The following is a 25,164-nucleotide window of genomic DNA, read 5'->3' on the forward strand; positions in this document are numbered from 1 at the left end:
AACCAGAGGCCTTACCAAGACTGGGAGAAGGTTTGAGAGAGCAAATCATCCAACCAGGGCTGGGTGGCATCCGCGTGGGTATCAGGTGAGTGTAGCACTTACTACAATTTTGAAATGGTAGGGATCAATTGAGTCACATCCCACACTGACACCAAATGTAAGTAACTCATGGTGGCAACAGTAAAGACAGACAAGAGGGATCACAGGTCATGGGTGTTTATTAAACTGGATTTGCAGGTTGGAGAAACACCTAATCTAAACCGAAAGCTAAGATGGGAGCAAGCTACAACCATCAAATGAAAAATAAGGCAGTCCTAGTGATGTTTTGTCAAATAAAATGGCCTAGACTAAAATAAACTATTGTCAGTCCTTAAAGCTAAATACAAAAAGAGTGTGGGATAGGATTCACAAGAAATAAAAGAAGTGGTCATAAATGATAAGTCAGGGTGGGTTAACCAGAGGTCTCCCTCCCCCACGTTTTGGGCACGGGACGAGGTGGGACTCCTGAGCACAGCACACTCTCGAGCTTTCTCAGCACAAGATGACAGTTCCATTCTCAGCTGTCAGGACCGTTCATGGTCAAGTCACATTTCTCTTAACAGTCTCTTGTCTTTGAGGACCTGATGTATTCAAAAATAACAAATCGAAGTTCCTTTTTAAATGCACTTTGTGATGACTTTTCACCTCTGGGTTCCCCTCTTCTGGGCTCAGACCCATCTTGAACGTCAGCCTCGTTCCATCGGGTTCACTGTGGCGTTCCTCGCATTCACAAGTCTTAATGTCTTTTTAAACAGTTTAATGTGGACATCCCTCTGTCGGGTTCACCTCTGTCAATGCACTGTTCATCTCGACTTTAGGCTTAGCCCCTTTCCCTTAGCATCCCTCAGTCAGGTTCACTTGTGCCAACTTTTATCAATCAGTCAATTTCTTCTACTTTCTTACAAGTCGGGATTCACTTCCCTTAGCTTTTCAACTTCTGCCAGTTAAAGACTTTAAGACTTTGACTGTTCAAAGGATTTTGATAGACCCCTGTATGACTACTTTGACCACATTCTCACCCGGTTAAACCAAGGCCTTCAAGTAGCGTTAGTTTCAACAACAGGGTAATTACCCAGAGTTTCTCGAGTGAACACCCATGTGGTGCCAGACTCCTCTGCAGCAGGTTTCCCCTCTCGTATCAATAGTTCTTTGTACTTTCTTCAATTAGCAGGTTGCTACTTTCATGCAACACAGTGCAGTCTCTTATCGGTTCTCCCTTCACTTAACTGACTGACTGTGATAAACTGCTTGGGCTCTTTTGTCTCTGGAGTCAAGGCCTGTACCACAGTGGCAAGCGTCTCACCCTGGCTTGGTTATCAACAGAGGAGGGCCCTGTGTACCATTGACACCTGCTGCAACACACGTTATCTATTGTTCGCGGTTTTATGATTCCTTCCACAGAGGTTTTGCTGACTTGGCTTGGAAAGGGCAAGGTCTCTTCTCTCCTTGTCACACGTTTGCTTCTCGCCTACTTCATCCTCCTCTTGAACTACTGTACTTGGATAGCTGAGTCGTTGTGCAGTCTGCCTTGCTCATTCGGTGCTCTTGTGCCCCATCTTTTATCCCTGTGGGTAAGGGAAAGAGCCATCAGGTGTGTGTGATTCTGGTCAGTTGCCTGACTTTGCCTGACCCTTGTATTGGGACATGTCAGGTAAACAGCTCTGGTGTTAATCTGTTGTCTTTCGTGTTGTGAGAAAGTGTTTGTGTGAAGAAAGGAGGGGCAGTGTTTTGGAATATCCTATGTGGTAGGCTTGTGAAAAGGTATTGCAAGAAGGGGGATACTGCGTCTCACCCGTCAAGGTTTTGGGTCTCTTTCGTGAGATGCACAGGTGTGCTGGAGAGTGGGATTTTGCCATTAAGGGTGTTGGTGCTTCCTACTGCATCAACTCTCACGTGCCTCAACACCCAAGGGTTGCACTTTATAGTGTTGTTGAGTGTTACCTTTTCATGTACATACAATAGCACACATGCTTCATATTCATGTCATTGGCAAGGGGGATCATTATTGTTCACTTGGTTTCTCCACAGGTCATTGCACATACAGTATGTGAATAAGTCAGATACTCTCTTGCTCTGTGTATGTGAATGTGAATGTCTATACAGTCTGATTTGGGCTTGTGTGGCTAATTTAGTGTTTTACACACATCATGATCACTCACAGTAGACTCTTTATGCAAGACAGTAAGTACTTCCATCCCCTTCATGTTCATGTCTAATATATGCAACATTGGAGCTGGCACCCTTTAGTTGCTGAAATGGGATTTGTATTTCACTGAAAGCGTTGGGGTGTTTCCCTGAACATCAGTTCAGCTAGGCAGATCATCCACTTCCACAGATGTGTGGACTAACTTTATTTCACATGAATGTGTGACTTCCAAGTATAGGGTGTGATAGCTTTCCTGAGAAGCATTGTCCTCACTTGGATTAACATTCATGGCTATTCAATGAAGGTAAGTTGCACTTCTTGTATGTCTTCCACTGTGTTGCATAGTTTTGTTCCTTGGTGCACCTTTGTGTATATAAATCCTGAAGAGTTACACTTACAGTGATTGTTAAATAAATGCCCTCTTAGATGTGGAAGCAAAGGCAGAGGCGGGTTGACAATACATGTGCACCTCTGATAAGCATCAGACACACACATTCAGCTAATGCCCAGTGGGCAGTGGTAGTCCTAGGAAGGCAGCTATGTTTATCAGAGCAACTAAGGTGTGTTTTCGTTGATGCCATGGCTGACTGCATGGGGTGTGAACACTGCACCCAGAAACAGTGTTAGGCAAGTTATAGCTATAGCATAGTATCTTTACTGATGTTGGGGCAGTTGTGGGGCCACATTGACATGTCTTATCCAGTGCACAAGAGATCATCTCTGTGCAGTGATAGGTACGTTCTGCATGCTGTGCATCCTACCTCCAACCATGCTCCTTGAATTTCAGCATGCTGCAGTGGTCCATTGCCTCATATGTATCCACAGCTTACTACGTCACAACAAATTATCCTTGGCTCTAATGGAAGGGAAGTGGTATGATAGTTAAGTTATAAATGGTGTTAAAATATTGTGTTTTTAGTACTGAGCCAATGCACTTTGTGGCTTGATCGTTGATTATGTTGTGAGCTCACATGCATTTACACAAGGTCCCTTCTGCCAAACGCAGATGAGGACAGGAAAACACCTTGTGAAGGTGTTTTCCCAGATGTTCTCCCTGGCTGGCATATGGGACGATTGGGGATATAGCAGCTTTACCTCAGCACATTAATTACCTAGATAGCAAAATGTTGTAATTAGTGTAAATGAGTGCTACCGTGCCAGATTTAGGATGCCTTCTCCACTAGCTTGTCCATGTGTTTGAGATTACCCTTCCACAAGAGATGGGGCTTAATGGCAATTTGATCTGTAAAATTTCCTGTAGGTCTGCTCAGATTCAATGGGCTCTCTCATTCTCCTCTTATCAGGACTATTTCACCAGAATGGCAAAGAATGCAAGTGTACCACCCCACCCCAAACCAACATTTGTAGCGAAGATGAGTGGCTGAGGGTGCTCCAAGCTCAACACATGAAGCAGGTCATTGTTGTGGAGACACCGGCACAGATACCTCCTGATAAAGTAAAAGATTGAGTTCTCCATAGTCCACATCATGGGAGACACAGCCCAGAAGGCCAGTGCTAAAACTGAAAGTTTGCACATGCAACAACAAGGTGCATAGCTGCCAAGTGTGCTTGCACTTACTGCCATTGTAGCAATTACACCTCAAACCTAGTGAGGAAGTTCCCCAGCCTGTTCGCACACCCATGGGTATGTGAGGGGGTACCGTCATCGAATACTGACACATAGTAGACAGAACCACAATTGAGGACAGTTCCTGTTTCTATGGCAGCGAAGAGTTCTTTGTGTTCAGTGCCCAACAACTATTGTACTCGATTGACAGGAAAATGGTTGTGTTCCCAAATGCAAGGGAAGGCAAGGAGACATTCATTAACCAGTTAGCAAGATAGCAGTATCAATAAGTGCTCTGGGAGTGTAGGAGGCCTAACAAGATAGCCTGCACCTGTGACAAGAAACTCTGAGTCAACCTAAGTGAAAAGGGCAGTGCTCTGAGTAATGTCATTTGTTGAGACACCTTAAGTAAGTATTTGCATGAGGAAGTGTTTGTGTAGGTTTCATGGTTTTCTGGGGGACTGCAGATTAGTACTAGTACTGGGACAAAGAAGAGAGTGTGTAGGCTTCATGAAGATTTAGGGGAACAAATTAGTGCTAGTACTGGGACATGGAAGAATGGGTGTACGCTTCATGAAGATTTGGCGGGCGCAGATTAGTGCTAGTGCTGGTCATGGACTTGTGGGTTTAGGCTTCATGATGATTTGGAGGAGCAGACTAGTGCTAGTACTGGGATGATGAATAGTGGGCATAGGCTTCATAGAGATTTGAGGGGTACATATTAGTGGGATGAAGAAGTGTTGGTGTTGGCTTCATGGTGATTTGGGGCACATATTGGTGGAGGTACCGGGATGAGAAAGAGTGAGTGTAGGCTTTATAGCAATTTGGGGAACAGATTACTGATAGTACTGGCACAAGGAAGAGTGGGTGTAGAATATATGTAGTGAATATATGCGGAAAGCAGATTGGTGGAGGTAATGGGACGAGGAAGTGGGTGTAGGCTCAATGAAGATTTGGGGGTGCAAATTGGTGGACCTACTGGGACGAGGAAGATTGAATGTAGGCTTCATGGATATTTGGGTGGAACAGATTAGTGCTAGTACTGGGATGATGAAGAATGAATGTAGGCTTCACCAAGATTTTGGGGGCGCAGATTGGTGGAGGTACTAGGATGAGGAAGAGTGGGAGTAGGCGTAATGAAGATTTAGGGGCACAAATTGGTGGAGATACTGGGATGAGAAAGAGTGGGTTTAGGGTTAATGGAGATTTGGGTGTCAGAGATTAGTGATAATACTGGGAAAAGCAAGAGTAGGTGAAGGCTTCATGAAGATTTGGGGGCAAGATTGCTGGAGTTTCTGGGACAAAGAAGAGTGGATGCAGGCGTAGTCGAGATTTGGGGCACAGATTAATGATAAAACTGGGACGAGGAAGAGTGGGAGTAGACTTCATGGAGATTTGTCGGGCGCAGATTGGTGGAGGTACTGCAACGAGAAATGGTGGGTGCAGGCTTAATGAAGATTTGGGGGGAGGCAGATTGGTGGAGGAAGGGTGAGTGCAGCCTTCACGGAGAGTACTGTGATGAAGAAGAGTAGATGGGGAAGTAATAGTGATGACATTTAATCCTAATTTACCTGCAGAATGTCTTGTTTCATGTTTCAAATTGCAGCGCAATGCTACACAGTAGCGCTATCTTGTTTTGTGCTGGGAGTGTGCTGTGGGTATGCTGGGCGCAAAAATATTTTATTTGCGCTGCAGATTTCTGCAAACAATTAATTCTCTGAATCAGATCCCCACGCTATACATTAGCACTGCACAAAGGTGCGCGCCGTTAATGCCTTTTCTGTATGTTAGGCCCAATTTACAACGTGTTTTTCAATGGGGTTGTACCACTATAAAACACTTCCTTGAATCCGGCCCAAAATGCTGTATCTGTACTAAGGGAGACTTGTCAACATGTTGCATAACTTGGAGAGCCAACAATGTTGCCAGAGTGGACTTATAATCAGACGATGGGGTCACATTGAAAAAGGTGGAACTTCTAAATGTAATTTCTTGTTATATAATAAGCACTGTTACAGAACCCCTGCAAGGACACAATGTTGTTCCTGCATTGGAGTCAAGTGTTAAAGTGGAACACACCAAGAGAGGAAACAGCAGATAAGGAGCTCTAGATTGGTATTCTTACAGCAGACATTCTACTTTCTTTTAGAAACGGTGTGAATTGGTGAGTAACTAACACAATCAAGAATTTAGAAAGTAAGCAGTTCTGATTTTAGGTTTCAGATTGAAATATTGTATTGGTGGAGGTCGAAGGTTTTTTTTCCCGAATAAAGACAAATTCAGTGATGCTTCAGAGGAATGTAATGGATGAAATTATCTGGCCTCATTTAAACACTGAGCATAGCTAATGAAGCAACTAGTGGCTCATAGTGCGTTATGTGCTCCTTGCTAGGAATTGAAAGGATGGCAGCCCAAAAAATGGGGAATAAAAACAATTCAAAACGACAACATAATCACTGCACCTCTTTGCAAGGGAAAACAAGATTTATTACATCCAATAAGGGTCTGACATGAAGCTCTCAGATTCTTTCAAAGGGTTACATCTTTTATAGGTTAAGCCACAATTAACAATAATTACATAATAATGAGTTACAACATAATCCAACCACCCGCATTGGCTACCACCTATAGAACATGCTAATCCCCTATAGTCCCTTGACTGATTGGCCACATCTATGCTACCCCCATTCCCCTAGACACATGGACTGTTTCATCATCACTATCAAACCTAGGTAAATATTGGTGGGTTCTTATCAATAGGTTCGTAAACAGACATGATCAAAGTAACTTGGCAAGGCCAACCCTGCTTTTGATGAGACAATAAGCTTCCTCATTAACTCAGATGCCATGGCACACACAAGCTGCACCCCCAAACGTCTACTAAATGTATTGACATCACCTCTGCTTCTTCTATCCCAAATCACAAGACGTTCCAGACAAGGTTCCCTCCTTGTCTCCTCCCAGCCCCAGGTGCCCAGGCAGGACATTACCAGGGCACTGCTCTATTTCATTTGCGGTGTCCACCCGTGGTGAGGCTAGTATTGTTCTAAATCTTTGCCTGGCTCATTGGCATCAAAGATCCTTTTTCCCTATTCTCATGAATTTGTCTTTCAAACTGTGCATGCCTCCCTGTTCTTCTATCAACTAACATTTAATTGCCAACATGTTCAGGAGCCTCAGCTGGAACAACTACTGCTTACCTGTGCACCATGGGTGTCATTAATCTCGGCCTCAATCCTGGGTAATGGGAAAGGGGATTTGTTTTTGAAGCTGAACTACCAGAAACATCTGTCCAGTTAATACACCAACCTCGCTTCTACCACATAACCTTGCTGACTCCATCTTCCACTTATTTCAATCCTTCCCACGGATCATGCTATCCTACGTCACTACAATACATCAACTAAATACCAAACCTATAATACTGCCCGATGTATGACCTTTGCAACCACAACACAAACATTTGTTGCTCTTTCTGTGTTGTTATATGTGAGTATCTAATATGTTTCCGACCTAACTAAGACAATTTATGCAGTATCTGCTTCGCACCCTCCTTTCTGCTCTGACAATGTTGCACTTTAATAGGTTTTCTTCAATTTTAACCTCTTTCCCTGGCTAGGACACTTCATGGGCTTTCCAGCATTCCCACCTTCCTTGGGTACACATGCTCTACACATGTGACATACCCCCCCTGGGAATTTTCTTTCCAGGCACCAAGTCACAAAAACGCACCCCCCATCTCCTTCCAAATCGACCAAACACTCAGTGTAATTCTCTGGGTCTGGTGGGGGTGTGGTCACTGTGACCAGGGGTTCTGAAGGCTGATCTATTTTTACCATTCTTGGCCTGACAACATCATCTCACATATAAGTCTGGGTGTACTTGTGTTTTGTGAGAGGAGGAGCTTAACCCGTCCCTATTGAAATCAGGAACACAAAATCATGAACATAAATCCTATGATGGAAACCAGCATTTTTACAGCTATCTCTAACCATGATAGCGTCCAAGAAAACATGGCATCAAACCAATTGTCTGCATTCACGCCAGCTTATTTATCCATGGCAATCCTCAAATTGTGATGGGCCCCTATTGCATGGGATAACGATCTATTTTCTGCATCATTTGGGGGTAGGTGCATAAAGCACAGTAGTTCAATTTTCTTGCATACACCCCCTTCCATAGCTATGAGTATATCCAGAACATATCAGTTCTGGAGATCCATGAGCCTAGTGGGTCTTAACTAACTCTTTATTGAATTACAGCTCTGCAGTTTCAGGTTCACCATCTGAATCATCTCCCATCTAATTATCAGCAGCCTTTTTGCTTTGGCTGCAGTCTGGATACCTGGCACCAGAAGGGAGGCAAAAAAGGTTTGTGTCTTGGTAACCAATGAGTATTGATCCGGAATCTCCTTTAGATTCTCAGAGGAGTCTTTGGACACGTAATTAGATCTCTTCTGATGGCGACCTCTTAGTGAGCGCAAACATGCTTAATGGTTGGAGCTCTGCTGGTTCAGGAGATGTAAAATGTATAACTGGTACATGAGAATCTGGAACTACCAGAACTGCGATGTATAGGGTGACAGCAAGCATGCACCCCTCCTTGATGGTGGGAGATGTAAATATGCATATTGTCCGCACACATAGTACACATCCATTAACTCTGCTGTGCCCTCAGATCAGGGATGAATAAAGTCTTATTGCAATGGCTGTTGGTTCCTATGGGCACAGTGCCCTTTTTTTGAAAGCAAAACAACTACTCTGCTAGCCTTTGCACGTTGGCTGGTGTTTTGTTTAGCTCAATCCATGTCAATTTCAGCACATAGTTAACCCATATTTTGCTACAGTTCTTATTCACACATGCCACCACATTTTCAGGAAACACCAGTAAGCCCCCCAGTGCACAGCTCACTACTCCTGGCACCCATATATTGTTGGAAAACAAAGCTTCTTCCATCTACAACAATGGCCACACCGTGAACTGTGTCTGTTCTTTCTTCTTGGCACATTCTTCATCATCCAAGTCGAGAATTACTGTTTGTACCGTGTGTCCTTGAAAAAGACTCCGTAATCTGCACAGGGCTAATTGTACCAGACACTGGGCTATAAGAGGCAGCATTTCCTGGGGTATAAACCATTTGGGTGCGCAGGTTGCATGAGGTATGAAAGAGCATGCATATGATATGATATGATATGATATGATATGATATGATATGATATAATATGATAGTTTATTTATATAGCGCCTATACACAATGTGTTTCAAAGTGTTCAAGACAAGGTAGGGAACAAGGGAAAATACAATGACATTCTTACAGGCCATGAACAATAAGGATGTGAAATTAACTATCGTGCTCGGCCTGACGACAATTCAGATAGTGCAAGAGCTAAGACATAGATAAGGAAGGGAGGGGGAGAGTGGGAAGGAAATGGAAACAGCCAGGCAACTACTGTACTAGGCCTAGCAACATTTCTGGTAGAGTCGGAGAAAACAAAAGATGAGGGAGAGGGTGCAGAAGGGAGGGGAGGAACAAACAAGTGACTATCGTACTAGGCCTGGCAACATTTCTGATAGTGCTGGAGGGGCTTGGGAGGAAAAACAAGTAACGGGAGGGGGGAGGTGACAGACATGTTTGCTATCATACTCGGTCCAGGGACAATTCTGATAGAGTAAGTGCATAGAAGAAAGTAAGGGGAGGAGGGGAGGAGATAGGAAAAGGAGAAAGGGAGAGGAGGAGAGAAGAAAGAGTAAGCAGTCGAAAAGAGTGGAGAAGCAAGAGGGGAGAGCGAATACAATTGCAGAAGTCAGTAGTAGCACATAATGTTACACCAGAGCGGGGCTTGCTAAGTGGGGAAAAAGAGCAGCAACCAGGAAGGTACCAGGTGGGCGGGGCTTAGGCCAGGTGACCAAGATACACTGCACCTGCTCCCCATCTGCAAAGGAAAAGAGACTGGAGGCTCCTTAAGTATGGAAAATGAGCGGCAACCAGTAAGGCACTAGGTGGGCGGGTCTTGCTAAGTGGGGAAAAAGAGCGGCAACCATGAAGGCACCAAGTGGGCGGGGCTTAGGTCAGGTGACCAAGATCCACTTGCACCTGCTCCCCATCTGCAAAGGAAAAGAGGCTGGAGGGCTCCTTAAGTAGGGGAAAAGAGCGGCAACCAGGAAGGTACCAGGTGGATGGGGCTTGCTAAGTGGGGAAAATATAGCGGCAACCAGCAAGGCACCAGGTGGGCGGGGCTTAGGAAAGGTGACCAAGATCCATTTGCACCTCCTCCATATCTAGGCGGAAAGGGAGAGGGAGGCCTGAAAACGGGTGAGGGAGATGGGAGGGGTGTAGAGCGGAGTGAGGACAAGATGTCCTGAGTTTTGGTTATGAAGTGAGAGGCCAGTGTAGATGGTCAGGGATGGCAGAGGAGACATGGAAACTGCAGAAGGATTGACAAGTTTCTTGCAGATTTTGATCAGTTCAGCTGTGTTAGTGGCCACAGAGATGCAGCCTTCGATATAGGCCTTCTTCGAGCAGATGGAGTCTGTATTGCCTTTGGAGCCGGCAGTAGTCCAGTCTGTCCGAAGATGTTCTCAAAGCCTGCCACTTCCGCTCAACAGCTCTGCACTTGCATTTCAGAGAGGCAAGGTCGGAAGCATACCAGGTGTCGCACTTCGAGTCAGGCTTCATGCGGATCCTAATGAATCATGATCCTCAGGGGCAAGGATGTCCAGAGTGTTGGAGAGTTGAAGGTTATCAAGGGCTGTGTCAGGGTGAGAGTCAGTGGCTGGAGTGGGAGGGTGGATGAAAGTGGCGGAAAAAGCTGCAACTGACACTCGCTTCATCAGTCGAATGACGGAGAAGGAGACTGGCAGTGCTGGCGGAGGCTTAGCCAGGGACTCAAGAGATCCAGGTCAGAGGACAGGAGAGCATGATCACAACAGGAGAAAGGTGTAGTGAGAGGGTTGGAGATGGGGATGTCTGCTGAGATGAGAGAATCCAAGGTGTGTCTGACTGAGTGTGTTGGACTAGAGGGAAGAATGGTGAGGGAGTCACGAGGCTGCAGAAGAGTCCAGAGGCAACATCAGGGGTGTAAATGTAAATATTGAAGTGTCCGAGGAAGAGAAGCTTGGAGGTGGGGGCCTAGAGAGGAGATGTCAGGCCACTCAGAGGAAGAGGGAGAACGGACCAGGGGTCCTATAGACAGTTGCAAGAGTCAGTGAGAGGATTAGAGATCCACTAAGCGTGCAGACGAGGCATTTGAAGGAATCGTAGGACTGAGTGGTATGATAGTAGCAGGGACCCATTCAGGGAAGATCAGGTTAGGCTTGGGTATCAAGCTGGGCCCCCTATGAGTCCTGAATACGTGTGGTGTAGCATGGTTTGTGATCCAGGATGCACTGTCCGCTTGTGTCCCTCTGGTCGTAGGGATTCTGGTAAGGGCGTAATCTGCCTGGTCTGGATGAAATGCAGTGAGGGTATCCACTCCCGGAGCCAAGTTGTGATGTACAGCAAGCCTGGAACAGGGAGCAGTTCCCCAGCACCACAGTAATCAGACCTCCCCACAAGTCGTGGTGCGGAGCAGTGCTAACACTGTGTGTGGGAGGCCACGGTCTTCACAAGGAAAAAAGAGAATAAGAAAGGGGGTGCAAGTCTGGCCAGGAAGGCAGACGAGCAAGTCAAGAACAAGGCAAGACAGCAGGAAGGTAAGAATCCAAGAAGAGCAGAGACTCAACAGCGTTTCAACTAAGGAAAAGGCTGTGACTCATCAAACTCACTATGTTAATGTTAAAGAACTTTTGTACCATGCACTATCACCACCGTAGTGGTCCCTTGGCGTTGCACTGTGTCTTTATACTGTGGAGAAGCCAATGAAGAGAGAAAGCTGAGGCATTGGTTACCCCCAGCAACTGACAAAACAGCACTCACTGCGCATGCGTGGAAGCCAGACGCTGATCCTATGCGCATGCGCATTCTGTGCAACATGACAGCCCCCATGCGTGGACTGCGACCTGCCCACCGGGGATGTGGGGAGAAGTCCAGAAGGCACCACCCGGAATACCAAGGTAAGTGGTACCGCAGGAAGCCCCCACGTGTGCAGTGACACTGGGCTGTTAGGCAGAATCCTGTGCAGTTCCCTTATGGAGCACTACAGAAGATTAAGACTACAGGTATATGCAAGAAAATCCCCTTTGGTATCAGTCTGTACGACATAGATTTAGTTGGTAGCTGTGGCTGAGCAGTTAGACTTATCTCAAGAGGGAGATGAGCAGTATTCAGGGTTTAAACATTTGGGCTTCAGTACTATGGAACAAGGAAACACTGACCAATGCTTTGTATCAAAAAGAATAAAAAGAATATATATATATATATATATATATATATATTACATGGACGCGGTAGCGTCCATGTAGTTATGGTTAAGTTGGTGTTTCCATAAGAAGAGCACTTTTTGGGTAGCTTATAACTTTGCTCCCTCTGGACGAATCCTCACCAAACTTTGCAAAAAAAGTATATGGCCCACTCTGATTATTTTTGCAAAGTTTGGAGAGGTTTGGTCCGGGGGGGCAAAGTTATGGGGGGGTCCCAAAACTTTTGTTTTTTCCCATAGACATAATGGTGTAAATCCGTTAAGTAGTTTTTTAAAAAATGACCAAAATGTAAGGCAAAAAAATTAGTGATATCTGAGTTCGCTTCGCGGTCGGACTTCCCTGTTCGCTCCGCGGACAGCTCCCCGATTGGCCCATGGGCTTGCCTCATGTCTGCGGACATGCGACATGTTCGCTGATTGCGCGGTGTGATGCGCGTCAGATTTTCTGTCACGCCCGCCATCTTGCATTCGCCGACGACCGCGGACAGCGCGGTGAAACTTGAATTAAAAATTGTATTTAGTGGCGTGTGTTGGTGTGTAAGAGTGTTTGGGGAGGGTGGGGGAGTATGAGATAGGTTCAATGTTGTATTTTTTTTATGTGCTAGACGCTTTTGTTGTGTTCGATTTGTCTGCGGACAACACAACTGTTCTGGAATGTTCGTAAATAAACAGAATGGATTCGGTGTGAAGTTGAAAGTGTTCTAAGAACACTTGTGGGGTCTTGGAATGTTAGCAGGGGGTGTCCTGGAGACGTTGTGTGTGTATTGTTCGTTGGCAAGCTGAAAGTGTTCTAAGAACACTTGCGGTGTCCTGAAATTTTCGTACACAAAGAAAATGGGTGTGTGTTGAGGACGCTGTCCGTATAGTCCTCTGGCAAGTTCAATGTGTTGTAGGACCTTCCTTGTGTCCACGGACATTAAAATGGTTGCAATGCTTGAATCTATGGGTGTGACATAGTCATATGCCATGCACCCAAGAGTCTATGCCCAGGCCAGAAGCTCTGCAGCATATCACAGTCATATGCCATGCACCCAAGAGTGTATGCCCTAGCCAGAAGCACCGCAGCATATCACACTCAGGGTGGCTTATAACTTTGGGTCAAAAACAAATTTATAAGGAACAATGTTATGAGCCAGTATGGGTGTGATATGCTGCAATGGTTGTATTTATGATGTGATACTTACTATTTGGTTTAGTAACGGGAGTCCATGTTTTTCTTGTTCATTTCTGTGATAAAAGAAAATAGCATGTTAGTATTAGTATTTTATAAAGAGTTATTACATTGTACAATCAACATTTTTTCTTTTTTTTTTACCCTCATATTTAGTCGATGACAAGCGGGAGTACTGTGCAATTTGCTCAGATTCTTTGTTTGTTGCTAAAATCATTGGGTCTGGGGAGAGAAAAAATACATGTTGGATTAAAAAAAAACTTTTTCTGTTATGCTACAGTTTATTTTTTTGTTTGTTTTCAGTGTTTACTTGTTGTTCCTGGCTAATGCTTTATACATGGATTGTTCCAGTTTGTGGGAGCAGTAAGATATTAGGTATTTGTTTGGATATTGTACAGTTTTGGAGCAGTTCGATACCAATAGGCGTATTCTAACTGTTTTTTTTTTATATAATTTCGTGGTATTGATTTATCTGTTTGAATATTTCTAAATTTTGGGACAGTTAGATACCAATTGGCGTATTCTAACTGTCTATTTTTTTTATTTATTTGAGTAGTCCAAATGTATCTGTTTAGTTGTTGTAGCATCTTTGGGCAGTTAGATATCTTTTGGAATATTGTGACAGTTTATATTTTTTTACTACAAGTGTACTTAAGGTTTCAGTACAGTTTAGTTATCAAATTTTGGTTTTAAGAACATTAAATAAGCGTTTGTAAGATTTGCCGGTAATCTCTGCTTTAGAGTAATGGTACTATCATTACATTCAAACCATTCACATTTCTTTTTTATATATGCAGTGTAGTGTCCTGAGTTGGTTGTGGCTCCTGCGTGATAGATGATACCTATTGTTGTGAAGGTTTTCCTACCAAGTGATATTTGCCCATGTGTGAATCCAGTCAGCTTGCAGTTATTTTTGGTACCATCTGCATTGTAACGTAGAAGCATTGGTATTACGTATTTACTATGTGTTTGTATTACTAACGTGGAGCGATTATCTGAATTGCAGGTGGAACATAATCTACCGTGGTTTGCATTTTGTACAAGTTGCTGAAATGGAACAAATTCACAATTAGGTATTGATATATACACAAAGTGCTCATTGGGGATTTGTTCTTGTGTCACATTGTTGCAGAGAGTGCATGTATGTTTCCACATGTATGAAATCCGGTATGTTTTTGTTTTCCAGTACTTGTAGTAAGTACATTAGAAATTCTTGTGGATCTTCCTGTGAGTTTATAGTGAATTTCACCATTCCAGCACAGTAGTCCTATACGTGTTGTCAGGATTGTTTGCTGCATTTCTGTGAAGTACTAACATTTGCAAACACAATGGGTCTGCACTGGGTAAGTAAATGTTCTCAACAATTGGTGGTAATTGAAATAGAATATTAATTGCTACATTTGCGTAGCAACTTACACCAACTATATTTGAGAGTTTAAATGGGCCATGTAGTTCTGTATTTGACTGCTTTTTTTGGAGTTTGTCTTCCTTCTTTGAATAAGTACCTGGTTTACTTTCCCTAATTGATTTTTTTTTTATTGTGGTACTTGATGAAGTTTTAGTTTCTTTTACTCTTTTTGGAGGATTTGCAGTAACAACCTGTTGCATTTCTATTTGATTTAGTTTTCATTTAAAACATTTTCCTTTTTGTGGAACAGGATATGTTTGTAGATGGGGGGGTGTATAGTGAACAAAGTCTATTGTATTCTAAAATGCAAGGAATATCAGCGTTTATTTTACTTGCATCAAAATTGATTAGAAATAGACCGTCAAGTGTACGTAAGCGTGATAGTGCTACGTAGCTCATGCCTTCTTTAAATACTGTGTTACCAATGTCTATCATTGCTTTGTCTAAGGTTAAGACCTTGTGATTTATGAATGGTGACTGCGTATGCAAGAGTTAGAGAAAATTGTTCTCTGCGTACATACATGTCTTTGAAGAGAAGGAATCGAGCTGTTGAGCATCCTATTCTTTTAACTTCTGAAAGTTTGTCAAAGAGAAAATTGACAAACTAAATTTTGTTGTCACGTGGGTATGTTTGAAAGCCAACAACTGTACCCAGTGCTCCATTAAGTAGTCCTTGGTCTACGTCAAGGTTACGTTTCAGCATATCTTTTCCAAGCCTGCTGTGTTTGAGATTGATTTTTCTAAACTGTTTAGTCTTGCTGTGGCTTGGTCACACATGGGTAGTGTCATTCCATGTACATCTAGTTTGTCTGTGGCGCTAATTTCCATTATTGGTTGCATTTCTTTACTTAACATGATTTCATTGAATTTGAAACAGCTTGCAAGAGTTGGCATTAAGGCCATACAATTGACATTGTTGTGGGCTAATTGTTCCATAACATATTGTTCCATAACATCTGTAGCACTTGTATTATCACCATAAAGTGCATGAATGTGCCAGGTTTTCAATATTGCTTCTGCTTCTCTAGAAAGTATACCAACTCTGATAATTTTTAAGATGTTGGCATAAGTGAGATCTGCAGATTGGCGCATGTTTTGTGTTAATTCTCTGTATTGGAAATGTTGCCAAAGGTTTACATTTCCAATGCTGCCAACAGTTTTACGACAGAGTTTGTGTCCTAATGTTTTAAAAATAGGCTCACCTTTTACAGGTGTCAATTGAATAAGATCTCCGTAAACAATAATGTGTTTTCCTGCAAAGAGCTCTTCATAGTTTGTTTTGAGTACTTCCTGTAATCTGAGGTGAATCAAAGCCAACATTAGGTTGGACACCATGCTCACTTAATCTATTTGTAGCATTTTCATTTGTTTTAATACTCTGCGTAGTTCCATTGCAGATTCCGCAGAAAGTTTGTAATAATCTAATTTGTTTTGGTGTTCTACTGGCAGGAGTAGTAATCGGTGTAAAGTGACACCACCTATGTTGTAGGCAGCTAAACCTGTGGGGGCAGTGACAATAGCTGACAGTTTGTTGTTTGTGAAGTGTTGAAGGAACTTACTGATGATTTTGATTAGGAATGTTTTGCCAGAACCAGCTTCACCACTGACATACAATAGTATAGGTTTGTAATTTTGACAGGTGCATTCTTTGTTTTCATGTTGTACACCATGTGCAATTTCTTTTGTTACTTCTTGAAAAATGCTACATTGCTCATTGTTTAGCTTTGATTCAGGTATAGTTAAGTCTTCTTTATCTTCATACTGACACATGGTGCTTTGTACTTCTATCATAGCTAATTCTGCCTCATTTGTTATTAGTGGGTCTCCCAGTGGTTCTTGGCTTCCTGTGACAGATGGTTGACTACTGTCAGGAGTGTCCTTATCTAGTTGGGCCTGGAGTTCTTCTTCATGTTGCTGTTCATTGTGCAACATTGTTTTGTACTGTGCGAAGTTTACATCAGTTATACTGCTTTCATTTGCTTTGAAAGCGTCTTCATATGAGTCATAGTTATCTAGTATTTCTTCTTCTTTTCTCCATGGTTTAAAGAGTTGTAGCAGGGACATGTAATATACCTCTTTATGTTGAGGAGTCTTTAATGACAATTTGATATGATTAATAAAATTTGGTTTGGTGAGTTTTACTAAGCTGCCTTCACAGTTTGTCACTTTGTATTTACGGTTTTGTTCATCAGGTTTTATATTATTTTTATATGTGTAGTTTTGGGCTATGTGGTATAGACTCATGGTTTCCAAAGTGGTACTCCTGTTTGGGTAGTATGTGTCCAATAAATTATTTTTTAAAATGTCTTGGCTGTTGGGATCATGTTTGGCTATTGTTTCTATATCTTCGTATGATTTTAGAACTCTTTTTCTAAATTTAGCTGGACCAAGACTTAGCCATACTATATTTGCAGATTTACCATACAATGCAGTACCAGTTAATCGATCAGCTGCTTCATAGGATCCACATTCTCTATGGGACAGCATTTTTATGCCCAAGCTGTATAATTTCTGAGACACTGTTTTATCTGATGACATGTCATTCCAGAGGTCTTGGAGCTCTGTCTTTTCTGATTTGGTTAAGTATGCTGTGACATATCGTGCAACTGCAGTAGAATTGTCTGCAATGTACTGCACGTCTATGTTTGCATTTATAAGTAGGCAATGGTTGCATTGTAATCGTTGATATATTTTTCTTCTTCTTTTCTTTTTATGCAATATGTATTTTTAGGTGACTTTCCTTTAACACTATGTCTAACTGAAGACATGAGGTTGTTCACTTGACCTGTATTTGTGACTGGTCTAGGGAAACCAAATCGGCATTTGGTGTAGTATTTCCCTTTGTTTTTGTATTTGCGACGACAATATTTGCCACATTTGTGTCTTTGGAATTGTAAAATGTTTGCATGAAGATCACTATCTGTGGATTCTGATGGAATGTCACAAGTGACATATTTTTCAATAAACTGTAAAACAGTGGCATCACTGTCTTGACCAAATTTAGGAGCATCTTTAATCCATAAAAGCATGTGGATATGTGGTGCTCCTCTGCTTTTTATTCTATTCTCCAAAAGAAGTGTTGCACTTCTCCAAGGGGAGGAACAGTTTTGTTACAAATAAAATGTAGCATAGCAATGAAGCGATGGTGAAAATATCATGAAACATTAACAGGATCCTGTGAACAAAGTTCTCCAGGTGTTAGTATATCTATGTTTGTTTTTTTTTCGTTTGATATGCATAGGAAAGCATGTAAATCTTCCCATGCATATTCTGCGCAACTTAATGTAACAAACCAAGTGGGTGGGCCAAGGTTTCTGATTATACAACGTACATCTCCATGACGTCGAAACCAGTACTCTTTAGTACCACGCATATTTGCTAATAGATTTGTAAGATTTGCATGTAAAACCTCATCTTTTTGTTGAACTTTTTGTAATAATTGTGTAGCTGTCATATTTGAAAGTGTGATCCTGATTTTAATATGTGTGCAACTTCGTAACATAAGGTTGCTAGTTCACTTTCAAAGAGTAGGTGGAATATGTATTCCACATTTTGTCGAAATCTGGGATCTTCAGAATACATTCGTAATGAGCGATATTCTGATGCTGATATTTGAATAGGTCTATCATCATATCTTCCTCCTTTGCCAGTAGGAAAGAGTAGAGGTAAAGCATGTGCTTCTATACATTTTTCCCATATGCTGATTGGTGATCCTTTTGTTTGACGCATTTGGTACGTTTCCAGTGCATCTTCTATGGTGTCATTAGAGTGCAATGGATGAATTGTATAATGGTCTAAAGTGTTTGATATTGTAGCAGGATCTAGGAGCTCAAATTGACCAGCTTCTTGTGTCTGTTCAATTATTTCACTTGTATCTTGCAAGTTTTCTTCAATATTAACTTCTTTGTAATATTCATTGTTCTCTTTAACATATTGTAGGGCTTCTCTAACTTTATGTAAATCTACCAGTTGTTGCCAATTTTTTTTGTCTTTTGCAGGTACTCCATTTACCAAGATAATTAAAGATTGCTGCATTGGACGTTGCACTCCGAGAGTGTGCACATTTTCTTTTAGATCTAATGGTAAATACACTACTTTTCCACAAATACCTTTCACTAATTCAGAGGGAGATAATTTTGCAGTTTTTGGTTGAAGGCGTATTATTGCTTGAAATGGGTGCACTGTTTGAATTATGATGCTTTCATATAAATTAAGTTGTTGAAGGGGTTTTGGTAGTGGATACAATTCCGAGTTATTTGTGATAGCACGAGAAGGAGTTTGGTTGTTGTCAAGTTTTGTAGTGCAGTAACTGCAAAGTATTATGGGATCAGTTATTTCGTATTTGTTTTCTGCTATAAGATAGAGAACTAATTCAAACCATTTAGAATCTTCATTGTCTTCTATTTTGTATGATAGGTCTATAGTTTTTGTGCTACTTTTATATAAAGTTCTGCGGCAACATACACACATGTGGTTTGGTACTTCAGCTGAAGTACTTTCAAATTTTAGTATTTCTTTTTTGTATGTCTGTAGTGAAAGGTTGCCATATGCAGAATTGTTACGAAGTTGGTTGACAGCTAATTCATCTTGTAAGTGGGTTTCACTTCCAAAATATTTTGTCTGGATATAGTCGATTTCTTCTAGGAGGTCTTTTGCTGTACCATGTAGAAGAATATTATTTACATTTGCTAGTACTAAAGCAGGACTTTTAGCATAGTACAGTTTATAAACTAGATTTCCTATACTTGCATGATGTGTTGATATCCTTTTGATATCATGGAAGGGTGTTTTGTAAGTAGGTCCTGTAATGCAGGCCAAGGAATGGCCTTGTAGTCCTGTGTACTTGCGTATTGGACAAGCATCCATATTTTGCAGTAGTTTAATTTTGATTTTGTCTTTGCTTTTCGCATATTGATTGAGGAATTGGTGTAAAGACTTGAACATTTTTTTGGGAATGTTACACATTGACGTGCATGGCCATTTGTACACTAGATGTTCTAATTCAGTTGAATGGAGGGGTAAATTAAGTTTTCAGGGCATATTTTTTTAAAGGGGTTATTCTTGTTCCATTATGGTATTATTAACTGTTTCATAACCTCGACCACTGCTATGTATGGCAATTGTATTTGTTTGCTTTTGTTTGTAGGCTTCTTCATTAAAGTATGGTTCTGTGGTTGTAGTGTGACTCCATTCACCTCCACAGATATTTAAGAAGTTATTTCTGTTCACATTTCGTTTATTGAGAAGTCTTTTTTGTAATTTAGTTATTAGTTTTGTTAGTGGTTTCATTCTGTTTAACACTAAAATAAATAACTTTGTTTTGAGAAGAAGTGCACTATCAACGCTTCTAAGATTACTTTCCTACGATAGTTTTGAAGTCTTGAACCTGGTTTCTCTCCTGTTTTCATAAGATTTTGAAGGACTATGTGACGGAACATTTTGGCTAAAATACTTTTCTTGGTATGCTTACTTTGTACTATATCAAGATTTATAGAAGAAGTTTTATTTGTAGTGATAGTTGATTTTCTGTTAATTGTTTTTTGGGTTGTTTTAATTTTTGATAGAGGAGGGAAAGTTTTTGTACTAGAAACTTCTTCTGTTTCACTACATGACTGTATTAGCTGTTGTGTTACAACTTTATTTACAAATTCTGCTATAGATGGATGTTTATGTTGGAGACTTTTCTTTTCATTTGCTCTACTTTAGCGTCCCTTTCTATGGAGTTGCTTTTTGGTAGGCATTCTTTAGGGTCTGTTGAAAAAAATACAGAAGGTATGGGTTGGGGTGTTCTGCAATGCATGTGTGGTGTGTGCATGAGTGTTTGAGTAAGGTGATAAAGATGTATGTAATGGTGTGTGATTGTGCATTGGGAAGTACAACTAGTAGGGATGGCTATTCTTGAATTAATGTGTTACTAAACTGGGGTTCAGATGACAGAAAAAAGCTAGTGGTGTGGAGAAGTATAAATAGTATATCTAAAGCTATACAATTAAAACCGTTGTTTTTTCTACAACATCTAAATTCTAGCGGCTGAGTTGGGTAATTTGTGTGTCGAAAAATAGGAATTTGTGGGCCATTGTGCCAGTAAATCACTGTTTAAGACGGCGGATTTTTGGTCAGAATAGTGCAGAATCCCTATTTTTAGGCACAGAAATAGCATGAATTAAGCTTACAGTGTGAGTAATAATGCAAATATTATGGTAACATTCTACTTACCTTTTTTGCTAAAATGAGCAGTTTGCTTCTTAGTTGTTCTTAGGAGTTCCAATTCGGCTGCTTCTTTTCAGGAGAATGGTCTTCACTGCAATTGTAAAAGAAAGACATTAGTAATTTGGTTTGTATATAACACTCTTTTTAATTCATACATAGATTTTTTAAATTTAAATGCTCAGCGCCTTCCTTAAAACCATTAAAACTATTTTATGACTAACTGTAGGAAAGAAAATATCTTCACTATGGCTTGTTAAATTCATAATGTACCACTGTATACCACTATTCCTGCAACTAAGCTTTTCCACGTAATAGTGAGTCCATGTCATAGCCTGCTTTTCCACGTAATATTGAGTGAATGTCATAGCCTGCTTGTCCTATATAAATGTAAGTAATTATATAAACTAAAAAAAGTAAAACCAAATATGTGTTTGTACAAATATTATTCTTTGAGATTTGATCATAAAGTGTGCATGTAATTTTGTTTGATTATATGTAGTCTATATATTTTATTTGAAAAAGATTAGTTTAACATTATTTGCGTGTGTGTGTGTGTACGAAGAAATTAAACGGTATAAAGGTTTTTAAGTCACAGTTCATTTTAGGATAATGAAAAAATGATTGTAGATTCATTTTACAGATTATACAAGATAAAAGTCGGTTAGAAAATGTGTTCATGTACTGTATAGAAAATATGCATACCTGTAGTTTGTGTTCATGCATATGGATATGGACAAAGCTGCAAATAGAAATCTTGGAGATTTGTCTAGTAATTCTCGTAGATCGTGCTTGCCAATGGTATGAGACTTGTAGTCCGAGAGATTCACCGTACATTTGCAGTGCTGATCTATGATAATGCAGTTACATGTAGAGGTCGTGGATTTGATTGGTGGATGGTCATGTGATTTCTTAGCTACATCCAATGAGGGAATGGCACAGAGAGTGAAGTGGAAATGGTAGAAGGGCTGTCCATGTTACGATACGTTCGCGCACATGGCGGTAGTTCCAGGACACCGCGTATTACATCCGGTGAATTTGGGGTGGGCAGGCATGCAAATGAGATTGAATGTAGCAAGGGATTGGTCAGTAAAGTTAAGTGAGTGTGTTGTGCTAGGACAGGTTTTCTCTGATATTCTTTTTGGTGAGAGAAGAACAGATAGCTATGGCTGAGTGTTTCAAAAAACAGATTGTGTGGATTTTGGGAGACTCGTGGATACATTGGTTGAAGTTGCATGCAGAAAGCTGTGGAGTATCTAAAGATCTTGGATTCCCACATGTGGAAGTGCACTGGCATGCAGTGCGTGGAATGAAGTGGCTGGACTTGCTACCTCTCTCTGCAACTTTGAAGATAGAGGAACATCCAGGCATAATTGTAATTCATTGTGGAGGGAACAGTTTAGGACATGTGTCTGGAATTTCTTTGCAATTTGCAATGAAAGAAGGACTTCAGAAGATCATGGATATGTTTCCAAACTCCAAAGTAATTTTTTCACGGATTGCGCAGAGACAAATGTGGCTTCTTCTTTCTCATGTGGTCCACAAATGGAGAAAGCAAGGCGTAATGTCAATAAGGCTGTTTGTGCTTTCCTAATAGATTTTGGCATGTTCTCTTTTCACAATGAAAATATGATGTTTCGTAGTACATCCATTTTTCGCAGAGATGGAGTCCATCTTAATTATTCTGGCAATCAGATTTTTCTGAGAAATGTACAAAATGCATTGCGACCTTTTTCAGAAATGCAGCATCTATTTTGAAGTAGGTGTTAAGTATTTATAATTTTTGTCATACAAACACCTCCCAAAGGCTCTTTTCAGAGCCACCACCTCCTCCCAGAGAAAAAAGCAATGGTTACAATAGGGCAGCACCCCAATTTTTTTATTTTCGTGAACTGTCCGCGGACTTTCAAGAAATAGAAAGGGCCCTGCATTCTTTATCGTTACTTCTATTTTTTAACTGTGGAACGCGTCTCTGAAAAGAGCCTTTTTTTTTAATTTTTGTTATTTTGTGTTTTTTTTTTTTTTTACACACGACACACTAGGAGAGGAGGGGAAAGGAGGGTAAAGGGGGGGACACCAACCACAAGGATAAGAAAGGGCGAGCTGAGAGAGGAAGACGCAGAGTGGGTTTTATTTGGGTAGTGCGCATGTCTTCTATTGCTCTAAGACGATAGTCTCAAAAGCACTCCGAAGTCGCTCCCCCCTACAGAGTACTGTGTCACAGTACATACATAGAACTGTGACCCTCGAAAGTTAAGGGTCATCAGAATGCTGTATGGCCTGTGAGGCAGCTTGAGGAAGACGCTGTCCCACAGAGGTGTTCCTTGTGGTGACAGGATCAGAAACGGAGGATTCAGAGGCAATCAACCTACACCCTTGCGAATGGCCCCAGTGTGGAATGAGTTCAGGTGTCGCTTCATAGTCGTAGTCCCAAAGCTACACGAACCATGCCTCCCGCAACTGAGTACCATTTTGCACTCATTGCAGGTGACACGGTTCGCACAAGCCTTAGGACCATTCCCATGAACGGTAAACAACCGCCACACCCAAGAATCAAGCCGAGGGCGGGTAGTAGGGTTTTCCTCTACCTCATTCTCGTCATCCTCTTCTTCCTCCTCTGTATCCTCACTCCTGTTCCCCTCTTCAGGCCCTTGGGGAAATGGTGATGGTGGAGGGGGTGAGGGTGGTGCTGAGGCAGATGTAGCACCATGTGGTAGTAGTCGAGCCATGGATGTCATAGGCTTGGAGATGGAAATCTCAAAATCTGCAAAGTATGCAGCAAAATGCAGTGGCTCTGTGGAATAGTCAGAAACACAATGAGAATGCGCTCTAGGGCGTGGTCTTATATAGGGGTGCTTGTGCACGGGTAGCGGACATGCGCGCCATCCGCAAGACAGATCGAACATCAAAAAATGTTCAAAAAGTGACAAAAACTATGTGGAAAGTTAGGATTAGTATGTGGGATTTGTGGTATGGTGACTTTTTAATGAGAAATATTGTGGAATACTTGGAAAGGTACTTTTAAACTGTTCGGGGACACGAACAGTGTCCGCATTTAGAGCACGAGATGAGCGTGGGCAAGGTCACATGATTGTTTTGTGAGCATGTTCGCCAAGGTAGCGGCCGTCCGCAGGACACCCAATGTACAGACATTGTTTTGCGCATGCGTGTTGATGTTCTACGGACAGTGTTCGGGTCCTGAACTAATTGAAAATGCGTCACATGTAAAACGAACAGTTACGGACAGCTGTTTGTTCTTAGCACAGTTTAATTTATTTGCTAACAATACGGACAGGCAGTGTTTCAAGCACACCTCCATTAACGTTTATTTGCGAATAATTCAGGACACCACAAGTGTTCTTAGAACAGTTTCTGCTTGCTAGCAAACACTACGAACAGGCATAGTGTTCTTAAGGACACCTCCATTTTCGTTTATTTACGAACATTTCCGAACAACCACGCTGTTCTTGGACACCTAAATTGGTTTCATCATGAAGAACTGAAAGTAATTACAACAGAATATAAGAAAAGTAACTTTATTTCATATATATATAGAATTATGACTGGGAAGGTGGGGTAGAAACGGAAACAAAAACAGGAGAATTAGGGATTTCTAGATAACTGGGATCAGGTGAAGAAGGGAAGGAAAGCTCATTGAAACGCTTTGGTCCATAGACAGGGTTTGGGGTTAACTGAGTGGGATAGGGTGAGGGGGGACAAGTGCAGGTTGGACAATGGTGTGCTGTTGGTGGTTTCACATGATTTTCCACAAAGTTTTTCAAATACATAAAATTTTGCATAAGGTCGTCCATTTTTTGATTAATCTGTTGTAAAGTGATATCCTCTGATTGTTGTTGTGAGATGCTTGGAATTTTTGTATGGTCTGTCATAAAAAAATGTATATGTTAAATGTCTACAAAATAATATTTATTAATTGGTTTATATAGTAAAGTGTGTACCATTAGGTGGACTATCTTCTAACATTTTCTCTCGTGGGAAATGCTCCTCTAGCCAGTCGAGAGTACTACACATTTCTGTGAGAAAACAAAAAAGTAATATGTTTTTTTTTTCTAATATAGAAAGTTTATAAATATATGAGTAAAAAGAAGTGCACTTACTATGTCTGGTGAGATATGTAATCAGTAGGCTATACGTCTGGTCTTGCTGTTGGTTGTGGAGCGTCTGTGAGGTAATTATGGTGGAAGCCACTTTATCTTCTTTTGGTATATTCCATTTTAAAACATATTGTATTTAAGTGAATGGTTAGTG

This window comes from Ambystoma mexicanum, chromosome 7q, assembly GCF_040938575.1.
Source record: "Ambystoma mexicanum isolate Mex_15411 chromosome 7q, UKY_AmexF1_1, whole genome shotgun sequence".
In the NCBI taxonomy this organism is placed as follows: Eukaryota; Metazoa; Chordata; class Amphibia; order Caudata; family Ambystomatidae; genus Ambystoma; species Ambystoma mexicanum.